The sequence below is a fragment of the Ochotona princeps genome, chromosome 6, assembly GCF_030435755.1.
Source record: "Ochotona princeps isolate mOchPri1 chromosome 6, mOchPri1.hap1, whole genome shotgun sequence".
In the NCBI taxonomy this organism is placed as follows: domain Eukaryota; kingdom Metazoa; phylum Chordata; class Mammalia; order Lagomorpha; family Ochotonidae; genus Ochotona; species Ochotona princeps.
The window spans coordinates 34,801,936-34,822,229 of NC_080837.1; the positions used below are offsets into that span (position 1 = coordinate 34,801,936).

General features: G+C 40.6%; 1 protein-coding gene and 1 pseudogene across 4 annotated transcripts in view; one reads left to right on the plus strand and one right to left on the minus strand.

Moving 5' to 3' along the window:
• The window catches only part of FRMD5 (FERM domain containing 5), a 319,707-nt gene that overhangs the window by 216,210 nt on the left and 83,203 nt on the right, over positions 1 to 20,294 (plus strand). The gene's annotated exons all lie outside the window — the stretch shown is intronic.
• On the minus strand, positions 16,878 to 16,976 carry LOC118759313 (U6 spliceosomal RNA; annotated as a pseudogene).

The following is a 20,294-nucleotide window of genomic DNA, read 5'->3' on the forward strand; positions in this document are numbered from 1 at the left end:
CCATGTTGGGGGCAGGAACCCAAACACTTGGGTCATCATCTGTTGTCTCCAACAGTGTTAACTGGAAGCTGGATTGGAAGCTCGGAGTGGCAAAGACTGAAATGAGGCACTCTGGGATGAGGGTATCCCACGTGGTGACTGAGCGTATTGCACCATAATGCCCACCCTGGGGGCCAGCTTTATACTGAAATCAAATGTGAGACAAGTATGTAAGAACCAAGTAACTTGAATGATAGCAGAAAAAAATACTAGGAAATAAATAACAAAATGTTAGTTTGAAGACTCGAGAAGAGGAAATAGATTATTTTCCCTAATTTTAATTCTCCCTAAAGAAAGGCACATGATGTTTTTCTGATAGCAAAGCTGTTACGTTTATCTCACACCGAGTAAGTGTCTTCTACAAATGAGAGAGATAGTTAAGCAGAAGTGGATTTTGTAGACAAAGGAAGCATTTTAAAGTAGTGAGTGAATTTTAATTTTTCTTGCAAGCATACTTTAAAGGGCCTATATACCTTATTAAAAGCTGTGTGAGGACACATTAAAAGAGTAAACAAGCGTTTGGGAAAATCATACTTACAACCAGTTAAATTTATAGATTATAAATTTGAATTTAAGTTGGTGCTCATATTTCAAAGCATCAATTGGAGGAAGCAAATGGGACATCTAGGAATCTGAGTAGCATGGACTCGGACCAGTGTCCATATGGAATGTTGGCATCATTAAGTGACAGCTTAACTCACTGGATCACAGTACCGGCCTGAAGTACCCCTCATTTGAAAAACTTTCCTTTCTCCATCTGTACCCCTCTGTTTAAAATGAGCAGGTGCAAGTGTGTGTAGGCACTTTATTTTGTTCCATTGATCTATTTGACTTTCTTTGTATCAATACCACACTTTGTTGGTCTTTGTAATTTTTGGTTTGGAACTAGATAGTATTACTCCTCCAAATTTGTTCATTTGCAGAGTTCTTTTGCCTCTTCTAGACCTTTTGTATTGCCAGATGGATTCTTAGAGTCAGTTCGTTCATTTATTGGAATGAGCCTTCTGGAATTTTTATTATAATTACATTAAATCCATCAATTTGAGAAGAGCTGACAATTTAAAAGTAGCGGGTGTGAACACCAATAAATACCTTATATCTCTCCATTTGTGTAGGTCTTTAATTTCTCTCAGAACACTGGTTTTCATTGTGATTGCTAGAGTTTCTAAAATTTGCTAATTCCTTACCTGTAAAAGTGGTATCTCCTTGTGGCTCTACTGACTGTAGGTTCCTATCACCAGTGAGACGAAGCACCTTTTCTGTGTGTTTTGGCTCTTCACACTGCTTCTTCTCTATTCTGCTGTTGTGTTGGCACTGCATTTTATTTGCCAGGATTGTGTGTGTTGTATCTTATGATCTCCTGTTCATTTATTTTATTTGTAAATCATGGATAGCTGGGATGTTTTTCAGAGTTTTTAAATTTTGAAATAATAATTTAGATGTTGAGACAACATCTTTTCATTCCTTGTTAATTTTATCTTCTACTTTCTGCCTGTAGAAGTTCTGGTATTCCTGTAGTGTCCTGGCATGTTCTAGCTTAGCTGAAGTTTGAGGACTCTAGTTTGAGAGCAAAGCAAGAGGTCACCTCACTATCAGTGTCCCTTGGGCAATGCCCAGTTTATCCCTCTGCTCATCTAATCTGATCTCATTGCTTATGGTTCAGTACTCTGGACATTATGCCAGTCTGTTCCAGCTGAGCACATTAGACAAGAGAAACAATTCCCACATCGCTGGGCAGAGTGTGGGTAGCCTGAGGTTCTCACCTTGAGCCAGCAGGCATCTTGGCAAATTGGTCAGCAACTCCAGGAGATGGTTATTAGAAAACACAGGAGCCCAATCTGTGTTCTATGAATCTGCTTTGAACAGTCCAAAGGATCTACATATAATAAGTTCTTAAGAAAAAATTACTGGGCTCGGCGGCGTGGTCTAGTGGCTAAGGTCCTCGCCTTGATCCCATGTGGCTGCTGGTTCTAATCCCGGCAGCTCCACTTCCTCTCTGTCTCTCCTCCTCTCAGTATATCTGACTTTGTAATAAAAATAAAATACATCTTTAAAACAAAAAAGAAAAGAAAAAATTACTGATTTTTTTGAGCAAAAAGAAAGTCTTATGGTTTCTTTTGGCTACAAAATAGGCTCTGTGTGACTCCTAAATCAGAGAGCTGCTCATGTCTCAAAAATATTCTTTATGAAAAAAATATATATATATATATTCCTTATGTGTATTAGAATTTGTGAATAGTTACGTTTCACTTTTCAGTATTCTGATTGGCTTGGCTGCCTACTGTGTGCCAATAAGTGCCAAGTAGTGTTGGGAACCAGGTGTATCAAGATGAATAAGCATGATGCTTCTTCAGAAAAGCTTCCAGAAGGGAAAATATAGGTAATACTTAACTATCTTTGATACTTTCTTAAAGGGAGGAAAACGGAAGGCAGAGGCAGGAATGGCACTGTTCAAAGGCACCAATGTGGAGACACCCATGCGGAAACCTGGATGGGACTTCTGTCTTCATAAATTGCGAGTAAACCTTATGTGTAGAAATTTGGCCAGGCAGAGTGAGGATAAAGAATGGAGTGTATGCCTACAAAATAAAATTTCTAGTCAACTAAAGAAGAGACCGTAAAGAAAAGAAGTTAGCATTTAGAGATTTTTGTAATCCCTATCTCTGCTCTGCCATTGTCTCTGCCTTCACTGCTTTCCAGGACTCTTCATTAGACTAACTTCTTGTCTTAGAGTTTCTTTATTTTGATTTATGTTTTTACATAGTCGATCCGGGTGCAAAAGAATGAGGGTTAGGGAAAACTGTGTGTGATCACTGTTTCCAAATTTTCTGTTTCTTCTTTCTGTATAAGGGGAGAAGCCACACCCAGCCTCCCAACCGCCCCAGTACTCAGTGATGGAGAACAGCAGCTCAGATATCAGCCCAGGGTCCCAGACATGGCACATGCTCCGAGGGTTCTACCCATGTGGTTTCACTAGTTTTGAAATGCTGTCAGTCTCACCAGTCTGAGGATGAGAAAGCTCTTCCAATGTCCATTGTTTGACACAGTCGAACTTAGTCTCCATTTGCCCAGATATTTGCTGTCATTGTTCAGCTGGGATAGTTTTCCAGTTTGTTCTGTCCTCCTTCCTCTGCTATGATACCAGATGTGCTCTGCAGGTCCCAGTTGGCTGTCATATCAGCCGGGCCAGCCATCCACTGCTCCATCTTTTCCACTGAGAAGGTCCAGCTCTGATAAATGAACTCCACCATCAGACCACCAATCCTGGACATGACACCCCAGGCTCCTGCAAGCCTACACACCAAGTCTCCACAAACGTATCCCTGGACAGCCAGTGAGGTTCCCCCTATGCCACTGGCACCCCAAACTGCCTGCCCAGGGCCCTGCAGCACCCCTACTCTCAGGACTCACAAACCCGGCACCCACTAAACAGGCAGGCCCAGAGACCTGGGCCCTACCAGACCCTAATCCCCAGGGCTCACAGACCCAACACCCGCCATGTCTACAAGCAATAAATATATTTGCAGCATTATGCTCAGTATGATTGAGTAGAAGGATGGTAAACAAGAGAATAGAATGGGATAGTCAACAAAATCTGGAAATCAGTTATATGGGTTTGGATGTAAGAATTAGATGTCCAGGGCCAACATAGTGCTATTGCAGATTAAGCCACTTCCTGAAAAACCAACTTCCCATATGGATGCCAGTTCAGATTCTTGTTGCTCCACTTCTGATCTAGCTCCCAAAGAATGTTCCTTCTTATGCACCTAGGAAAGCAGTGGAGGGCGACCCAAGTACTGAGATCCTTACACCCATGTGGAAACCTAGATGTGGCTCTGGCTTCGGTCCTGGCCGTTATGGCCATTTGGGGAATATATAAAGTGGAAGGTCTTTCTCTCTGGTTCTCCTTCTCCCTCTGTAATTCTGCCTTTCAAATAAATAAATCTTTAAAATATAGAAGAATTAGATATCCAGAGAAGTATCATTATGTTCTTAAAATTATATCTAAAATACTTGAAATCTGTACCCTTAATATAAATACATTTTTTTAAAGATTTATTTATTTTATTATAAAGTCAGATATACAGAGAAAAGGAGAGACAGAGAGGAAGATCTTCCATCCGATGATTCACTCCCCAAGTGAGCCGCAACGGCCGGTGCGCGCCGATCCAAAGCCAAGAACCAGGAACCTCTTCCGGGTCTCCCACATTGGGCCATCCTCCACTGCCTTCCCAGGCCACAGGCAGGGAGCTGGATGGGAAGTGGAGCTGCCGGATTAGAACCGGCGCCCATATGGGATCCTGGCGCGTTCAAGGCGAGGACTTTAGCCGCTAGGCCACGCCGCCGGGCCCTCTAAATACATTTTTTAAAATTAGTTGTCCCACCCAGGGAAGAAAAGGTTTGGAATATGTAAAGTAGTATCAAATATCTGAAGGGTAACCTATGGAAATCTGAGTATTGCTAATCCGTTACTTGATGAAGCACAGCTGGGAGAAATAGTGCTGTTACCTAAAAGACATTTCTTCTCATTATTAAGAACTTATTACAAAGCTGCTCAGAGATGAAATGGACTACCTGTATAAGAATGAGCATTACATCTCTGAGATGCAGCTGGAAAGCCATAGCCATGAGATCAAGGCTCTACAGTTACATAAGTCCGTTACCACCCAAGGGTGCCTGACCAAAGCAGCAGTTAAGGCTGGCACCCAGCCAGTGTTTCAGTAGCTGTGTCACACATCTTGGCATTCGTTGCTCAATAAAGAGATGCCTTTCAGTTCACCCAAAGATATTGCAGGTCTAATAGATGCATAAAGACTGTAACTACTAGCTCCCTGCCATCTCTAATTGTCTATTAGTCTATAATCACAATTTAATTAGAACTCAAGAAAATAAAACAAAAATGAAAATCCGAGCAAGCAGATCCATTTACTTTAAAGGAAAAGAGTTTATATGCTCTTTTGCATGTGTAAGTATTGAGGTATTTGAAGCCTCCCTAATTGCACCCCACATGATGCTCTGCAGTGTGCTGCAGGAGCAGATGAGAAAGGTGTGTTGTGTGTTTTTCTGTACTTGATGAGCTCTGTTAATAACAAAGAGTGAGCTTTCCATCTGAGACATATTCTGTGCCTATTGTTATCTTTCTTTAGAGATGAAGCACCATAAAAAATGTTTCCACTAGAAATCCTTTTGTTCAAATGTAAGTTTTAAAAAGCAGATAGAATGGAAATTTGGCACAGTAGTTAAGATGTTGCTTGGGAAACCCACATCCATCCAAGTGCCAGGGATTAAGTCCAAACATCCTTTTTTATTCCAACTTCCTGTTAATGCAGACCCTAAGTTTGAGTAGGTGACGCTTTAAGTACTTGGATTCCAACCACCTACATGAGAGACCTGAGTAGAGTTCCTGGTTTCTAACTTTGGCCCAGTCCCAGCTGTTGCAGGCATTTGAACCAACAGATAAAAGGTTGCAGATATTGAACCAATGGATAAAAGGTCTTTTCATGACTGTCTTTGTGTCTCAGCCATTTAAATTTAAAAAAACTAAAATGATAGAGCAGGTTATAAAAGTTTAGATAGAGTGTCATTTTAGCTATTCCTTAAAAATATACTTGGAACAAAAGACAGAATAGCAACACATTTTCTGGGGGAAAAGATTGTAGGTGATTTCTTGTATTTTTGTAAAAATATAAGACAGTCATCCCTTCTTGAAAAATATGCATTTTTATAAAAGTTTGTTTAGTTATGTGAAACGCAGAGTTACAGAGAGAGAGAAAGAGCGCTTCCATCTATTGATTCACTTTCCAAATGGCCATAATGGCCAGGGCTGAGCCGGTTTGAAGCCAGGAGCTAGACACTTCTTCTGGGTAACCCCCAACTCAGAGAGTATGAGGGCCCAAGCACTTGGGCCATCTTCTACTGCTTTCCCAGGCATGTTAGCAGGGAGCTGGCTTGGAAGTAGAGCACCCAGAACATAAATCATTGCCCCTATGTGATGTTAGTGTTGCGGGTAGTGGCTTAACTCACTACACCACGATGCCAACCCCTAAAATATATATTTTTAAAAGTCATTCCATCTTACATCTCCACATGTAATAGGAGGAAAAATCTTTAACTGCATATGACCCAATTTATAATACTGAGTTAATGGGCTTGGGAAGTTCTCTAAATGATCCCTTGTATGGCTTTATTGATAATTAGAATACACTAGTATTCCAGTAACACAGAGGAATATGAATTTCTGAAGGCCTTGAATTTTAACCTTCTCCCCTAAGATGAACTCCACCCTCCTACCTCCTTACTGTTCAATGAAGCTTACTTCTTTTTATGTTCTCATTCTTTTATCACATTACTCTAATATGCTTCATTTTTTAAGATTTATTTTATTTTTATTACAAAGTCAGATATACAGAGAGGAAGAGAGACAGAGAGGAACATCTTCCATCCATTGATTCATTTCCCGAGCAACTGAAAAGACCGGAGCTGCGCCAATCCGAAGCCAGGAGCTTCTTGCAGGTCTCCCATGTGGGTGCAGGGTCCCAAGGCTTTGGGCCGTCCTCGACTGATTTCCCAGGCCACAAGCAGGGAGCTGGATGGTAAGCAGGACTGACAGGACACAAACTGGCGCCCATATGGAATCCTGATGCATGCAAAATGAAGACTAACCACCAAGTTACCACATGGGCCCTCTAATATGCTTCTTAAATGGGCTGAATGCAATTAGGATCTTTTGAGAGAGGATACCTTGTTTACTGAAGAAATAAGCATTGGAATGAGCTTCCAAAATAAAGCAAAATGCAGGCATAAACTAAAAGCCAACATCTGAAACAGTGCTTTTTCACTCATAAACCATTTTCTGTCTCTAGTCCAAAGAACGCTGGGAGGGGAACATTTCGAAGATGAAGAACAGAAGTATAGAGCAGTTAGCACGAGTCTGTTGTCAGAAGTGCTGGCAGTAGCTAAACCAAGAGTGTCAGTCCAACCTGGGTTATCTTCTGATGTCTCTGGGAGTAAGATATATCTTAAATGTAATTTCTGCCTGATTCTAGTATTAATTTTACAAGTCTATCAATCACATTGCAATATAGAATTGTGGAATATTATGCATGAAACCATTCTGTTCTTTCTGAGCTCTGTCTTCCCTTTCTGTGCTTTGCATTTGGTGAAGTGCAGTTGTTATCACAGCCAGGACACTTACGTGACTGTGTGTGTCGCAATCTGCTTTGCCTTCACTCTTGTTTGTGATCCAGGAGCTTCACCTGCTAAACGGCATGTTCTGGTTGCTAGGACACTGCCAGGACAGAATTTTGTCCCAAGTTCCTGTTGGCTCCTATTGAAAAGAACCCTTACTACAGGGAAGGGATAGAAACACTGGCAGTGATTAAAATGAGTTGGCAGGCTTCAGAATGAAAGACAGACTGAAAGAAGAGGATGCTTATATTAGAAAGCAGAAGACATAAAGCTACACAACTCCAACAGAATTATAACCATAACCTTCAAAAAGTTTTAGGTCAGAGATGGTGACATTTGTCTCTCTGCTTTTTTTTTTTAAGATTTATTTATTTTTATTGGAAAGCCATATACAGAGAGAAGGAGAGACAGAAAGATCCATCTGCTGCTTCACTCCCTAAGTGGCCAAAATGGCTGGAGCTAAGCCAGTCCAAAGCCAGGAACCAAGAGCTCTTTCTGAGTCTCCCACACAGGTACAGGGTCCCAAGGCTTTGGGCCAAGGCCGATAAGCACGGAGCTGGATGGGAAGTGGAGCAGCCAGAACATGAACCAGCTCCCATAAGAGATTCCAGCATTTACAAGGCAAGAATTTAACCAATAAGCTACCATGCCTGACCTGCATTTATCTCTTCTAACAAGGAAACTATCCAGTTAACTAGTACTGGTCCTTAATGGCATGTGTCATAAATATGATTATAAGTGACGCACAGGTGACAGTTACAGTTGTTCTTCATTGTGTCCTTAGAACAGAGTTGAGCATGGCAGGTTGAATAAATGTTGAATGAATAGGATGGGGAATGTGGCCCAGTGGGTTAAACTGTTACTTGGGATGTCCATATCCCTTATCAGAGTATTGATTTAAATTAAGGTTCCTTGGGCCCGGCGGCGTGGCCTGGCGGCTGAAGTCCTCGCCTTGAGCGCCCAGGGGTCCCATATGGGCGCCGGTTCTGGTCCCGGCAGCTCCACTTCCCATCCAGCTCCCTGCTTGTGGCCTGGGAAGGCAGTCGAGGACGGCCCAATGCATTGGGACCCTGCACCCACGTGGGAGACCTGGAGGAGGTTCCTGGTTCCCGGCTTCGGATAGGCGCGCACCGGCCGTTGCGGCTCACTTGGGGAATGAATCATCGGACGGAGAATCTTCCTCTCTGTCTCTCCTCCTCTCTGTATATCTGACTTTGTAATAAAAATAAATCTTAAAAAAAAAAAATTAAGGTTCCTCTATTTCTGATCCAACTTCCTACTGATATACCTGGGAATGCAGTGGCTGATTACCAAGTATTAGGGTTTCTAACACCCATGTGGGAGAGCTGGATGGGGCTCCTACCTTCAGCCTGACCCAGTCCCATCTGTTGCAGGCATTTGGGAAGCGAACAGGTATATGAAAGACTTCTATCTCTCCCTCTCTGTTATCCTGTCTTACAAATAAATAAGCAAATCATTTTTAAAACTGAATTCATTATCTCACATTTGCCTTGGCCAGGTACACGTTTGTGGCAACGGTATGACATGTGATCTCCATCACCATGAACAACAAAGGCCCTGAGCAAGTGGTTATTTCCCAGGGAAAACCCACAACCTTAGTCGGTTTAAAATAACTTGCACAGCAAGGGAGAATCTCAAAATACTGAATGGTTAACTAGAATATGGATTCTGAGAAACTACAGAAGCAGTGTTGCAGTACCAGCAATTTCATCGGTTACTAAGGAAGACTAATAGGAGTTAGCATTGATTCTCTGTAAGCTTCTAAGCTTTCAGAAAAGAAAAGAAAATCCTGTTTTCAAATGAACTATTGAACTCATCTGTATAATTGAAAGCCGATGAAGTGTGAACTTAATAGTGTCTTGATAAATATATACTTTAAAGTTAAAAAAAACAATTCATTGATATATGTGACTATAAAATTCTATATTATTAAACATTCAAGGCAAGTTAAACCTCGCTGTTTGGTATGTCTGTAATGGAACTTATTTTCTCTAAATAATATTAAGGCGTAGAATCAGTTTTCAATCACTCATAATCCTAGCTTACTCTGTGAAACACAGTCATGTTTCCTGATGTAGGCACAAATTCAGAATAAAAAGACAACTGCGAGGATTTTGGTGAGAGCAAAGATATTTTTTCAGCATCTTTCAGTTCCTAGCTTTAAAATTTTAGGTGCATTTTTTTCTAAGCAAGTTTAAGTGACTGTGAAATCACAGTGTTGTTAGTAAAGTTTTTTTGCAGTGAAAGAAAAGCTTCTAAAACACAGGAATGTATTTTCTTCAGAGTGTAGAGAAACAGTTTGCTTTGGGCCGAAATGCACCCTGCATGTTGCATATACATACATACGCTGTAGGAGGGAGATAGGCAATATTCTGTAAAAAAAAAAAAAAAAAAAAAAGACCTTTAAGAAAGCTGCAAGCACCTCTTGTGCCATGCATGACTGCTGACTTTCCAGGAATAAAACAAAGCATAGGAGTCAGAACAACAACAGAAATAGATTTCATTTATATGTAAAACCAACAGCTTCTTAAAAATTAAAATTCCCAGTAAGTTCCCTTGAAAAACAGGGTCAATTGTTTTGCTTTTCTGTCTCACCTCTTGGGAAGAAAAGGAGTGTCCTCTAGGGTAGCATACATCTGTCTTCCTTTAGTTTTTCAGTTAAAGATGAAAATAAATAAATAAAAATTAAACATAAAAAAATGAAGTTTAAAGGTGGGGTGTCAGCAGTGCAGTAGGTTAAGCTACCTCTTGCTGAGTCAGCATGCCCCAGAGGAGTACTGTGGTTAACACCCCACCCTGGCTCCGACACTTGCAACACCAACAACCATATCAGAGCACCATTGCAAGTTCCAGCTACTCTACTTCCACTCCACTTCCCCACTAACATACATGGGATAACGGTGGAAGACAACCCAAGTACTTGGGTCCCTGCTACCTGTGTGGCAGATCAGGATGGAGTTCTAGGCTCCTGGTTTCAGCCTGATCTATATCCATCTGTTATGGCCATTTGGAGAAGGAATCAGCAGATGAAAGATCTCTCTGTTACTCTATTTTTCACATGAATGATTTTTTTTAAAATCTAAAGATAGCAAGTACTCCATTTGAAAGGATAATCTTGAGTTGTAAAAATATCATTTGGGCTTTAAGAGTTATGGAGATTTGGAGATGGGTGGTGTGCAGATGAGACAGGATGGTTATGAGTGTGTTATGTCGAAGCTGGGTAAGAGGGAGGTCATGTTATAATTCTTTCTACCTTAGTGTATATTCAAACTTTTCAGCTTGGACCAGGTGGACTAAAACTGCTCCCTGCAAAATGGTTAAGCCCCCCCTTTTAAAATTTGGTGTGGTAAATTATAAATGCATGGATTATGAAACCAGCAGCTCATTGTAGGCAGTTGTCAGTCTCACAATGTGCTAACAATGCAACCTGATATTAGTTACTGCAGGTCTTTAAACTTCAGTGTTGAAATTCATAAAGTAGAAGCAGTGCTAAATTTACCCACCTCACAGGGTATAATGAGGGTAAATGAATGAATATTTTCCAAAGTACCCTATGAACTGTAAATAACACATGACTGTAAAGTTCAGTTTTTTATTGAACTTCTGAAGATTAAAAAAAGGAAAAACCAATTTACACTCTATATTCTCATGGCACATGTCGATTCTGACAGCACACATGTGAAGGTTTTCCCCATACTCCAAGAATGCAATCAGCTCTACAGTGGTGAGCAGATGAATGTCCCCTAGTTTTAACTCAATGCTGACCCTCTCTACAGGCTGAGGGCTCTAAGTGCCCAACACTGCACCCACTTCAGACCCACGTCACTTCTAAAACTTGTGACCAACCTGCTACAAGTGGGAGTTTCCTGAACACTACTCAGACCATGGGACTCCTTTGCTTAGCAACGTTCCCAAGTCTCCATGGCCCATGCAATATAAGCTAATTTCCATAAGCCACCCTCTTAAGTCTCCAACAGGTGGTTTTGTAATCCACTTTTGCACCCATGTTTTTTAATCTTCAGCTGCAAGCAGCAAGCTTGCTTTCTATTGTTCTTATTCCATATTTCTGTTTGAGATGCCATATCCCTTTCTTTCTGCCTGCCATCTAGATTTTTTTTTAAAGATTCTGTTTTTATTGGGAAATCAGATACACGGAGAGGATAGACAGAGAGGAACATCTTCCGTCCATTGATTCACTCCCCAGCGGCTGCCATGGCTGGACCTGAGCTAATCCGAAACCAGAAGCCAGAAGCTTCTTATGGGTCTTCCACGTAGGTGCACAGTCCCAAGGCTTTGGCCGGTCCTCTACTGCCTTCTCAGGCCACAAGCAAGGAACTGGGTGGGAAGTAGGGCTGCCGGGATTAGAATCAGTGCTCATATGGGATCCCTGCATGCAAGGCGAGGACTAGCTGCTAGGCTACTACACAGGGACCATGTCATCTAGATTTTTATCAATGCCAAAGTGTTAGTCTTGCTCCTTCCTCCCTCAGTAGTATTCTCCTAATGCTTTCCAGAACCAGTAGTCTCTACCATTTCTCAGGTTCAATATGACTGGGAGTCACATATATAGGAACTTAAGACTTTGTGGAAAATGTGTATTATGAAAAAAAAAACATACATGAATTTCAAAATATTTTTACACTAAAATAAGCATCTTTTAATTCCATTTTTCAATGAACTTTTTGAAATACTCTTGTATTCCTTTGTGATTTCTGTTTTAACTGACATGTAATACTTGTTCATTTTTATGAGGTTAGCATTTTCCTGCATTCAGATCTTTAAAAACAAAAACAAAAACAAATTCCACATGAGAAAGGTCATATTGTAATTTCTCTTTCTGTGTCTGATTTATTTCACTTGACCATTTCATTCTCTTTTAATTGCGTGAATATTTACTTTTGTCATGTTTCGTTTGGGAGTGCAGGGAGGCTTTAAATAACAGAAATTTATTGTCTCAAGTTCTGGAGTCCCAAAGTTGAAAATCATTCTATTGGCAGGACCATGCTCTTTCTTTTCTTTCTTCCTTTTTTTTTTTTTTTTTATTTCGTCTTTTGACACAGTTTCATAGGCTCTGGGATTCCCCCAATTCTTCCCCATAACCTCCCCCCATGTTGGATTCCTCCACATTGTTGCAGTAGTACAGTTCCAATCCAGTCATGATTCCTTCATTGCGAACATGAACCAAGCATAGAGTCCAACCTCTCATTGTCCAGATAATTTCAACCGTTTCCTTGGGAGACCATACTGATCTGAAAGTAGAGCTAACAGATTATCATCCCCTCCAATGAAAAGCCACAACATAACCTCAACAACAATTTACAACCTTATGGAGTTAATTGACTTGGTATTGAGTGGCCAATATGTTAGAAAATGCAAGTTCTTAACTACATCCTGTGACTACTTCATTGACATTTCAGTTTTAGTTTATATACAACCAGCTGCTGTACACCTTAAAATGGTTATAGGATACTATTAAGCTCGTGTCTATTTTCATTTTTTATTTAGCAGTTTATAGTATTGAAGCATAATTTTTACTGAACTTGGCGAATTTTCAGATAGTCCAAACTGGCTTATAACTCTAACAAGACATACGTTAACGATTGAGGCGCAGAACAGTTTTAGGAAGGGTATGCAGAGAAGTCTTGACCACCTTAGTGAGGAGTAACTAATTTTTGTGTCCTACCTAGGAAGGTGTATGTGAGTCCAAGCTGACCGTTTCTTGTCTGGTTCTAAGCTTTCCTTGTTGGTCTCTGTCTATCTAATCTAGACTTCCGGATCCTCAACTAGGACTATCAGTACAGGCACCAAGGGCTATATCCCAACTGCCAAGGAGACCACTGGAAATTGGACTGTCCTTGTAGGCTAAGAACTCTGAGGTCACCCACTCCATTTCGGATCTCCCACATGGAATGCAAGATTCCCAGATCCTTCCTCACAGGATCTAATTTCATCGGAACAATAGCCAAGAGGCCTGAGCAGTCCTCAGAAACAGAAGAACAGTAAACTTCCTTCGGAACTGGGGGGGATGGGGGGAGGAGCTTTCTCTAGTCCCTACTTAGTTCCAACTTTGGATCCACACCCTCTCTTGCAATGACCATCAGGGTCGCTCCAGAGCTCCCCACCCCCCCAAAAAAAGGACCATGCTCTTTCAAAACTCTAGAGGAGTATTCCTCAGCTATTAAAAAAAACAAAATGCAGTTCTTTGTGGCCAAATGGGCCAAACTGGAAACCATAATGCTAAGGGAAATGAGCCAATCCCAAAAGGTTAAATACCACATGTTTGCCTTAATTTAAGATGATATGATGTTAAGTATAACATGTTATGTTTTGAATGTTATATGTTGTGTATAAACTAAAATTGAAGTATAGGTGAGGTGGTCACAGAAGGTGGCTGGGAACCCGCATTTACTTTTAACATATTGGTTACTCATTACTATGTCAATTAATTCCATAATGATGTAAATTTTTGCTGATGGTATGTTGGAGCTTTCAATTGACTGGGATGATGCTCTGCTGGCTCTGTCATCAGACCAGAGAGGGTATACCTAAGAAGCCGTTGAACTTGACGGGACAATAAGATGCTGGACTCTATGTTTGGTATACGCTTGCAATGGGGGAATCTCAACTGAACTTGAGCTGTGGTTATGCAACAAGGTGGAGGAATCCACCATGGTGGGAGGGTTTGGGGAGGGGTGGGGAGAACCCAAGTATCTATGTAATTGTGTCACATAATACAATGTAATTACTGAAGTTAAACAATAAATAATTAAAAAAAAAAAAAAAAAAAAACTCTAGAGGAATGTCTGTTCTAAGCCTTTCTCTTAGCTTCTGGTATCACTGGCAGCCCTAACCATTCCTGTGCTTTAGTCAGCTGTGGAATTCCATCCTCTGCCTTGTTGTCAAATGACACTCTCAGATTCACTGTTTATTTGCAGCACATTTTCTGTATCCATTCATCCACTGATGAATGCCTAGGTTGATGTCCAGGCTATCATGAATAGGACAGCAGCAGGGAACATGGGTTCTTGCCAGTATTCGGGTTTTTTTTTTTTATCTTTTTTTTTTAATCATAGCTCTAAGGAAGTGATATTATCTCATTCTGATGTTGATTTGTGTTTTTCATATTACCTAGTGAACGTAGCATGCTTCTGTGTATTTGTTGGTTATCTTCTTTTGATCATTATCTATTTAGATCCTTTTGTCCATGTCTGGATTGCTTTTCTCTGGTTGTTGTTGTTTCTGTCTGTGAAGTTTTTTCAGGTCTGCTATATTCTGGATATTAATCATTCAAAGAAATAGTTTGCAGATGTTATCTAGTTGCCTCTTCTCTTTGGTTGGCTGTTTCCTTTGCTCTGCAGAAGCTTCTTAGTTTGATATAATCTTGTATATTTAGACTGTTCTAGTCTATTTTTGGAGTCTTATACAAAAAATCATTTCCTATACCGATGGAGTGTTTTCTTCCAGTAGTTTCATAGTTTCAGATCTTATGTCTTAATCTTAGTTCCATTTTGAAGTTTTTTTTTTTTTTTTTTTGGAGTTTTTGATTTATTTAGAGAGAGACTTAGGGATACAGAAATGTCACATTTACTGATTTATTCCCCAGTTGCACAGCCAAAGCTGAAACAAACCTAAAGTCATAAATGCCATCCAGATGTCCCATGTTTGTGACAGAATCTGAGTACTTTTGAAAATTCATTCGTTGGGCCTGGCACCGTGGCCTAGCAGATAAAGTCCTCGCCTTGAAGGCCCCGGGATCCCATATGGGCGCCGGTTCTCAGCAGTTCCACTTCCCATCCAGCTCCCTGCTTGTGGCCTGGGAAAGCAGTGGAGGACGGCCCAGTGCTTTGGGACCCTGCATCCACGTGGGAGACCCGTAAGAGTTTCCTGGTTCCCGGCTTCAGCTCAGCACGCACCGGCCGTGGCGACTCACTTGGGGAGTGAATCATTGGACGAAAGATCTTCCTCTCTGTCCTCCTCTCTGTATATCTTTGTAATAAAAAAAAAAAAATCTTTAAAAAAAAATTCATTCGTTTACATTTTTTGAAAGGCATAGCTACAGAGATAGAAATCTTCCATCTACTGGTTCACTCCTATTGGCAATAACAGCCTGGTCTAGACCAGGCCAAAGTCTGGAGCAGGAACTTCATCCAGGTCTCCAATTTGAGTGGTAGAGCCATACGGGAATTATTGGGCCTTAGTTCATTGCTTTCCCAGATATATTAACAGAAAACTGAATAGACAGCAGATCAGCCAAGATTGAGCTGGCTTTCTTGGATGGGATGTCGGCTTTGCAAGTAACAGCTTACTCACGTACTGCAACACCAACTCTTGCAGCACTTGACCCATCATCTGCCAACTCCAGGGTGAACATTAGCAGAAAGCTGGTTAGGAAAAGGAGGCTGGCTCAACTGCAGGCACTCGGATATGGCAAGCAGCAACCTAAATTGCTCTGTATTGCACAAGACATTGCCTCTGTGTTGGAGAAAATAAGTATTAGGGAGTCAAGTTTGAATATATGCACACGCAAAGTTTCACAGCACCATTATGAAAGACTATCATTTCTCCAGTGTATCTTTGTGATGCCTTTGTCAAAACTCAGCAGGCTGGAGACAGATTCTTTTCTAGATTTCTAATCTGTTCTGTTGGTCAAAGTGGTTGTTTTTATGCAAGTCCTCTGCTTTGGGGTTACAATAGCTCTATAATATGTCCTGAAATTAGGTATTATTGATGCACTTTGTTTTTGTTGTTGTTGTTTAAGAGTGCTTTGACTCTTAGGCCGTTTGTGTTTTCATATGAATATTTGGATTGTTCTGTGAGAAAGAACTATTTATTATATTGCATGTGTCAATTACTTTGAGCAATATAGACATTCTTGCAATAATTCTCCCAATTCATGAATGTTGTAGGTCTTACTGTTTAATACTTCTTCAATTTCTTTCATTAGTATTTTAAAATTTTCTTTATAAAGGTGTTTCACATCTGTGATTAAATGTATCTCATTATTGATCAATGATTGATTTCAGTCTTTAGAGTGGCATTTGCCTGGTAATCTGTTTTTGGGGGGATACGTTATTACTGTGTGGAAATGCTGCTGATTTTTGTGTTGGTTTTTGTATCCTGCAACATTACTAGAATCATTTGTGATTTCTAATAGTCTTTTGGTGGAGTCTAGGTTTTTCTATGTATGAAATCGTATCATCTACAAGCAGAGATGATTTTACTCCATCCTTTCCTGTTTGTATGATTTTTTTCTCTGTCTTACCTAATCAGGCCAAAATTTCCAGTACTATATTGTGTAAGAGAGATAAGTAAGCATCTTTGATTCCAAATCTTAAAAAAAAAAAAAAAAATGATGGGCCCAGCACAATAGCCTAGTAGCTAAATCCTCACCTTGCATGTACTGAGATCCCTTATGAGCACCAGTTCATGTCCTAGCTGCTCCATGACCCATCCAGCTCCCTGCCTGTGGCCTGGGAAAGCATTAGAGGGTGGCCCGAAGTCTTGGAATCCTGACTCAGCTCTGGCCATTGTGGCCACTTGAGCAGTGAACCAATGGACAGAAGATTTTTCTCTCTGTATCTCCTTCTCTCTGTATATCTGACTTTCCAAAATCTAAAATAAATCTTAAAAAAAATATAGAATGATTCACATGTCATCATTACACAGAGGCCATGCAAATCTTCTATGTGCCATTTCAGCTTTAGTATATGTGCTGTCAAAACTAAAACTGGGGGTATTTATGTTATTATTTTAAATAGTTAAGTGTCCCTATTGTAACTTTTTTTTTCCAAATCCACTCAATTAGAAAATAACCTTTTTAAAGGTTTATTTATTTTTGTTAGAAAGTCAGATATACAGAAAGGAGTAGAGACAGAGAGGAAGATCTTCCATCTCTTGATTCACTCCCCAAGTGGCCGCAACAGCTGGAGCTGTGCCGTTCTGAAGCCTGGAGCTCGGAGCCTCATCTGGGTCTCTCACACAGGTGCAGGATCCCAAAGCTTTGGGCCATCCTCGACTGCTTTCCCAGGCCACAAGCAGGGAGCTGGATGGGAAGTGGGCTGCCAGGACATGAACTGATGCCCATATGGGATTCTGGCATGTGCAAGGCGAGAACCTTAGCCACTAGCTTATGGCACCAGGCCCCCTGATAGCCATTTTTATCATATTGATACTAATTAGCCTCATTTGCACTCTTTTGGATGTTAAAAATGCCATTAAAAATAACTTTATTAAGTTCAGTCTTAGGTGTTATAAAGAACTTGATTCAAAATCCCAGCCTAGACACCTGACTTCTGTGAAATCCTAGAAATTTACTTGACCTCTTTAATCCTTATCTACCTGAGTTATAAGAGAGAAATACCATAGTAACACATATTCACTTTGCACATTTAAATATAACTGACATTTAGTGCTGTCTTCAGTAAAGATAGATATTATTTTGATTATAAATATGATTGACTTTGACACATGTGGTTTGTTCATTTTCATGATCTATCTGACTCTTGAGAATTCAGACATAATATACAGCAGTCAGGAGAAGTCTCCACCTACTTCTCCACGTCCTGTTGCTTGCTGCATTTTGTTCTTACATGGCCTACGCTAATAAGGGTTATGATCAAACTATATTTGAAATGCATAAGTTTCACTTTAGAAAGTATTGGCTCTGATCCTGACAACCTCTTAACAGGAGGTCATAAGCACAGAGCAGGGGTGGACTGAAGAGTGGAGCAGGTGGACAGGAGGAGGCTTGTATCCCAACCCTGGAGACTCTCAGATACTCACCAAGGATCATCAGTACAGGCACCAAGAACTACATCCTAATAGCCAAGGAGAACACGGGGAATTGGAGTGCCTTCGGAGGCTAAGAACTCTGAGGTCACCCACACGCATTTGGATCTGCCACATGGGATGAAAGAAGACCAAATCCTTCCTCACAGGATCCAAGGTCCTTGGAACAACAGCCAGGAGCCCTGAGTAGTCTGCAGAAACAGAAGAACAGTAAACTTCCTTCAGGACTAGGGAGAGGAGCTTTCTCTGGTCCTTACTTAGTTCCAACTTTGCAATGACCATCAGGGTCGCTCCAGACCCCACCCCCCCAGAAAAAATTAGAATAGATAGACAGAGAAATACAAGGAAAGCTTAGAACCAGACAGACAGGAAATGGTCAGTGTGGATCCAAATATACCTTCCTATATAGGACACAAAGATTAGTTACTCCTCACAAGGGTATTGAAGATTTCTCTGCACACCCCTCCTAAAACTGTTCTGCACCTCAGCTGTTGACAAATGCCTTGTTAGATTTATAAGCCAGTCTAGACTATCCCAAATTCTGCCAAGTTCAGCAAAATTATGCTTCAACACAATAAACTGTTAAATACTAAAATAAAATAGACACAAGATAGCTGAATAGTACCCTATAGCCACTTTAAGGTATAGCAGCTAGTTCTGTGTATAAACAAAAATTGAAATGTCTGGCCCGGCGGCGTGGCCTAGCAGCTTAAAGTCCTCGGCTTGAAGGCCCCGGGATCCCATATGGGCACCGGTTCTAATCCCGGCAGCTCCACTTCCCATCCAGCTCCCTGCTTGTGGCCTGGGAAAGCAGTTGAGGACGGCCCAATGCATTGGGACCCTGCACCCGCGTGGGAGACCTGGAAGAGGTTCCAGGTTCCTGGCTTCGGATTGGCGCGCATCGGCCCGTTGCTGCTCACTTGGGGAGTGAATCATCAGATGGAAGATCTTCCTCTCTGTCTCTCCTCCTCTGTGTATATCTGGCTGTAATAAAATGAATAAATCTTTAAAAAAAAATTGAAATGTCAATGAAGTAGTCACAGGATATGGTTAAGAACTTGCATTGTTTTAACATATTGATTATTCAATACCATGTCAATTAAGATGCTGTACTCTATGCTTGGTATATGTTTGCAAAGAAAGAATCTTGACTTAATTCGAACTGTAATACTACAACAATGTGGAGGAATCCACCATGGGGGGAGGGTTTAGGGAGAGGTTGGGGGAATCCCAGAGCCTATGAAACTGTGTCACCAAATGCAACATAATTAATAAAAAAAAAAGAAAGTATTGGCTCTGTGGGCCATTCTTTTTTTTAACTTATGTATTATTGTATGATACCGTTTGATAGGCCCTGGGATTTCCCTTTCTCTTCCTCCCCAAATCACCACCACGTCATTCTTCATCCCCTTTGCACTACATGAGCTGTCTCATTACATCTTTAGAGGCTCTTGTTCATTGTGACTCTGTTATATCCTCTTTTCTTGGCTTGGTTCTGATTTCACAGCAGTGCTGCTATAACTTAGTTCTGCGGTCTTCTGATACAGTCCTATGGAATTTGCCAGCTAAGTTGTATAAACTATATGCTATAAATCAGCACATTTTCATCTATTCTTTGATCCAAGGTTGCCTTTTCTAGACATGACTCAAAAATCATAATATAGAAGGACATCAGTCATAAAGCACACTGTTGCCAATATCTGAGGACACAAACCCAGGCAAAATGCAAGTCCAAAAGAAAATTATCATCCAGAGTTGGCCTTTAGGTTGTATCTTCTCTCCCTTGAGGGCAGATGTCTGGATGTATGCTTGCTCTATGTAAGAGAAAGCATCAGCATGTGTACAATGCCAGAATCTAATATGCCAAAATTAAAGAACTTAGTTTTGTCTGGATTCCATTACTATGGACTTTTATCCAATATTCAATGCTATTTCATTCTTTTTTCTTGGAGAAGTAAAAGGATTTCAGGAATAATAACCACAAAAGTAATGAGCAGGAAAGATGAGATCACAGGAGTTTTTATTATGTATGAAGAATTTTGATTATAAATCTGATTCATAATATGAAGTACCATTACTTAAGTCGATCCATTGTGACCAATCTCCTCCAGGTTGGTCTGTAACCTACAAATAGTTAAATTCACTTATATTTACAGTAAAAGTGACATTGTCAAATACGTTTTTAAAAGAGATTTTATTTATTTTCATTGGAGATACACAGAGAAGAGGAGAGAAAGATGTCCTATCCGTTGATTCAC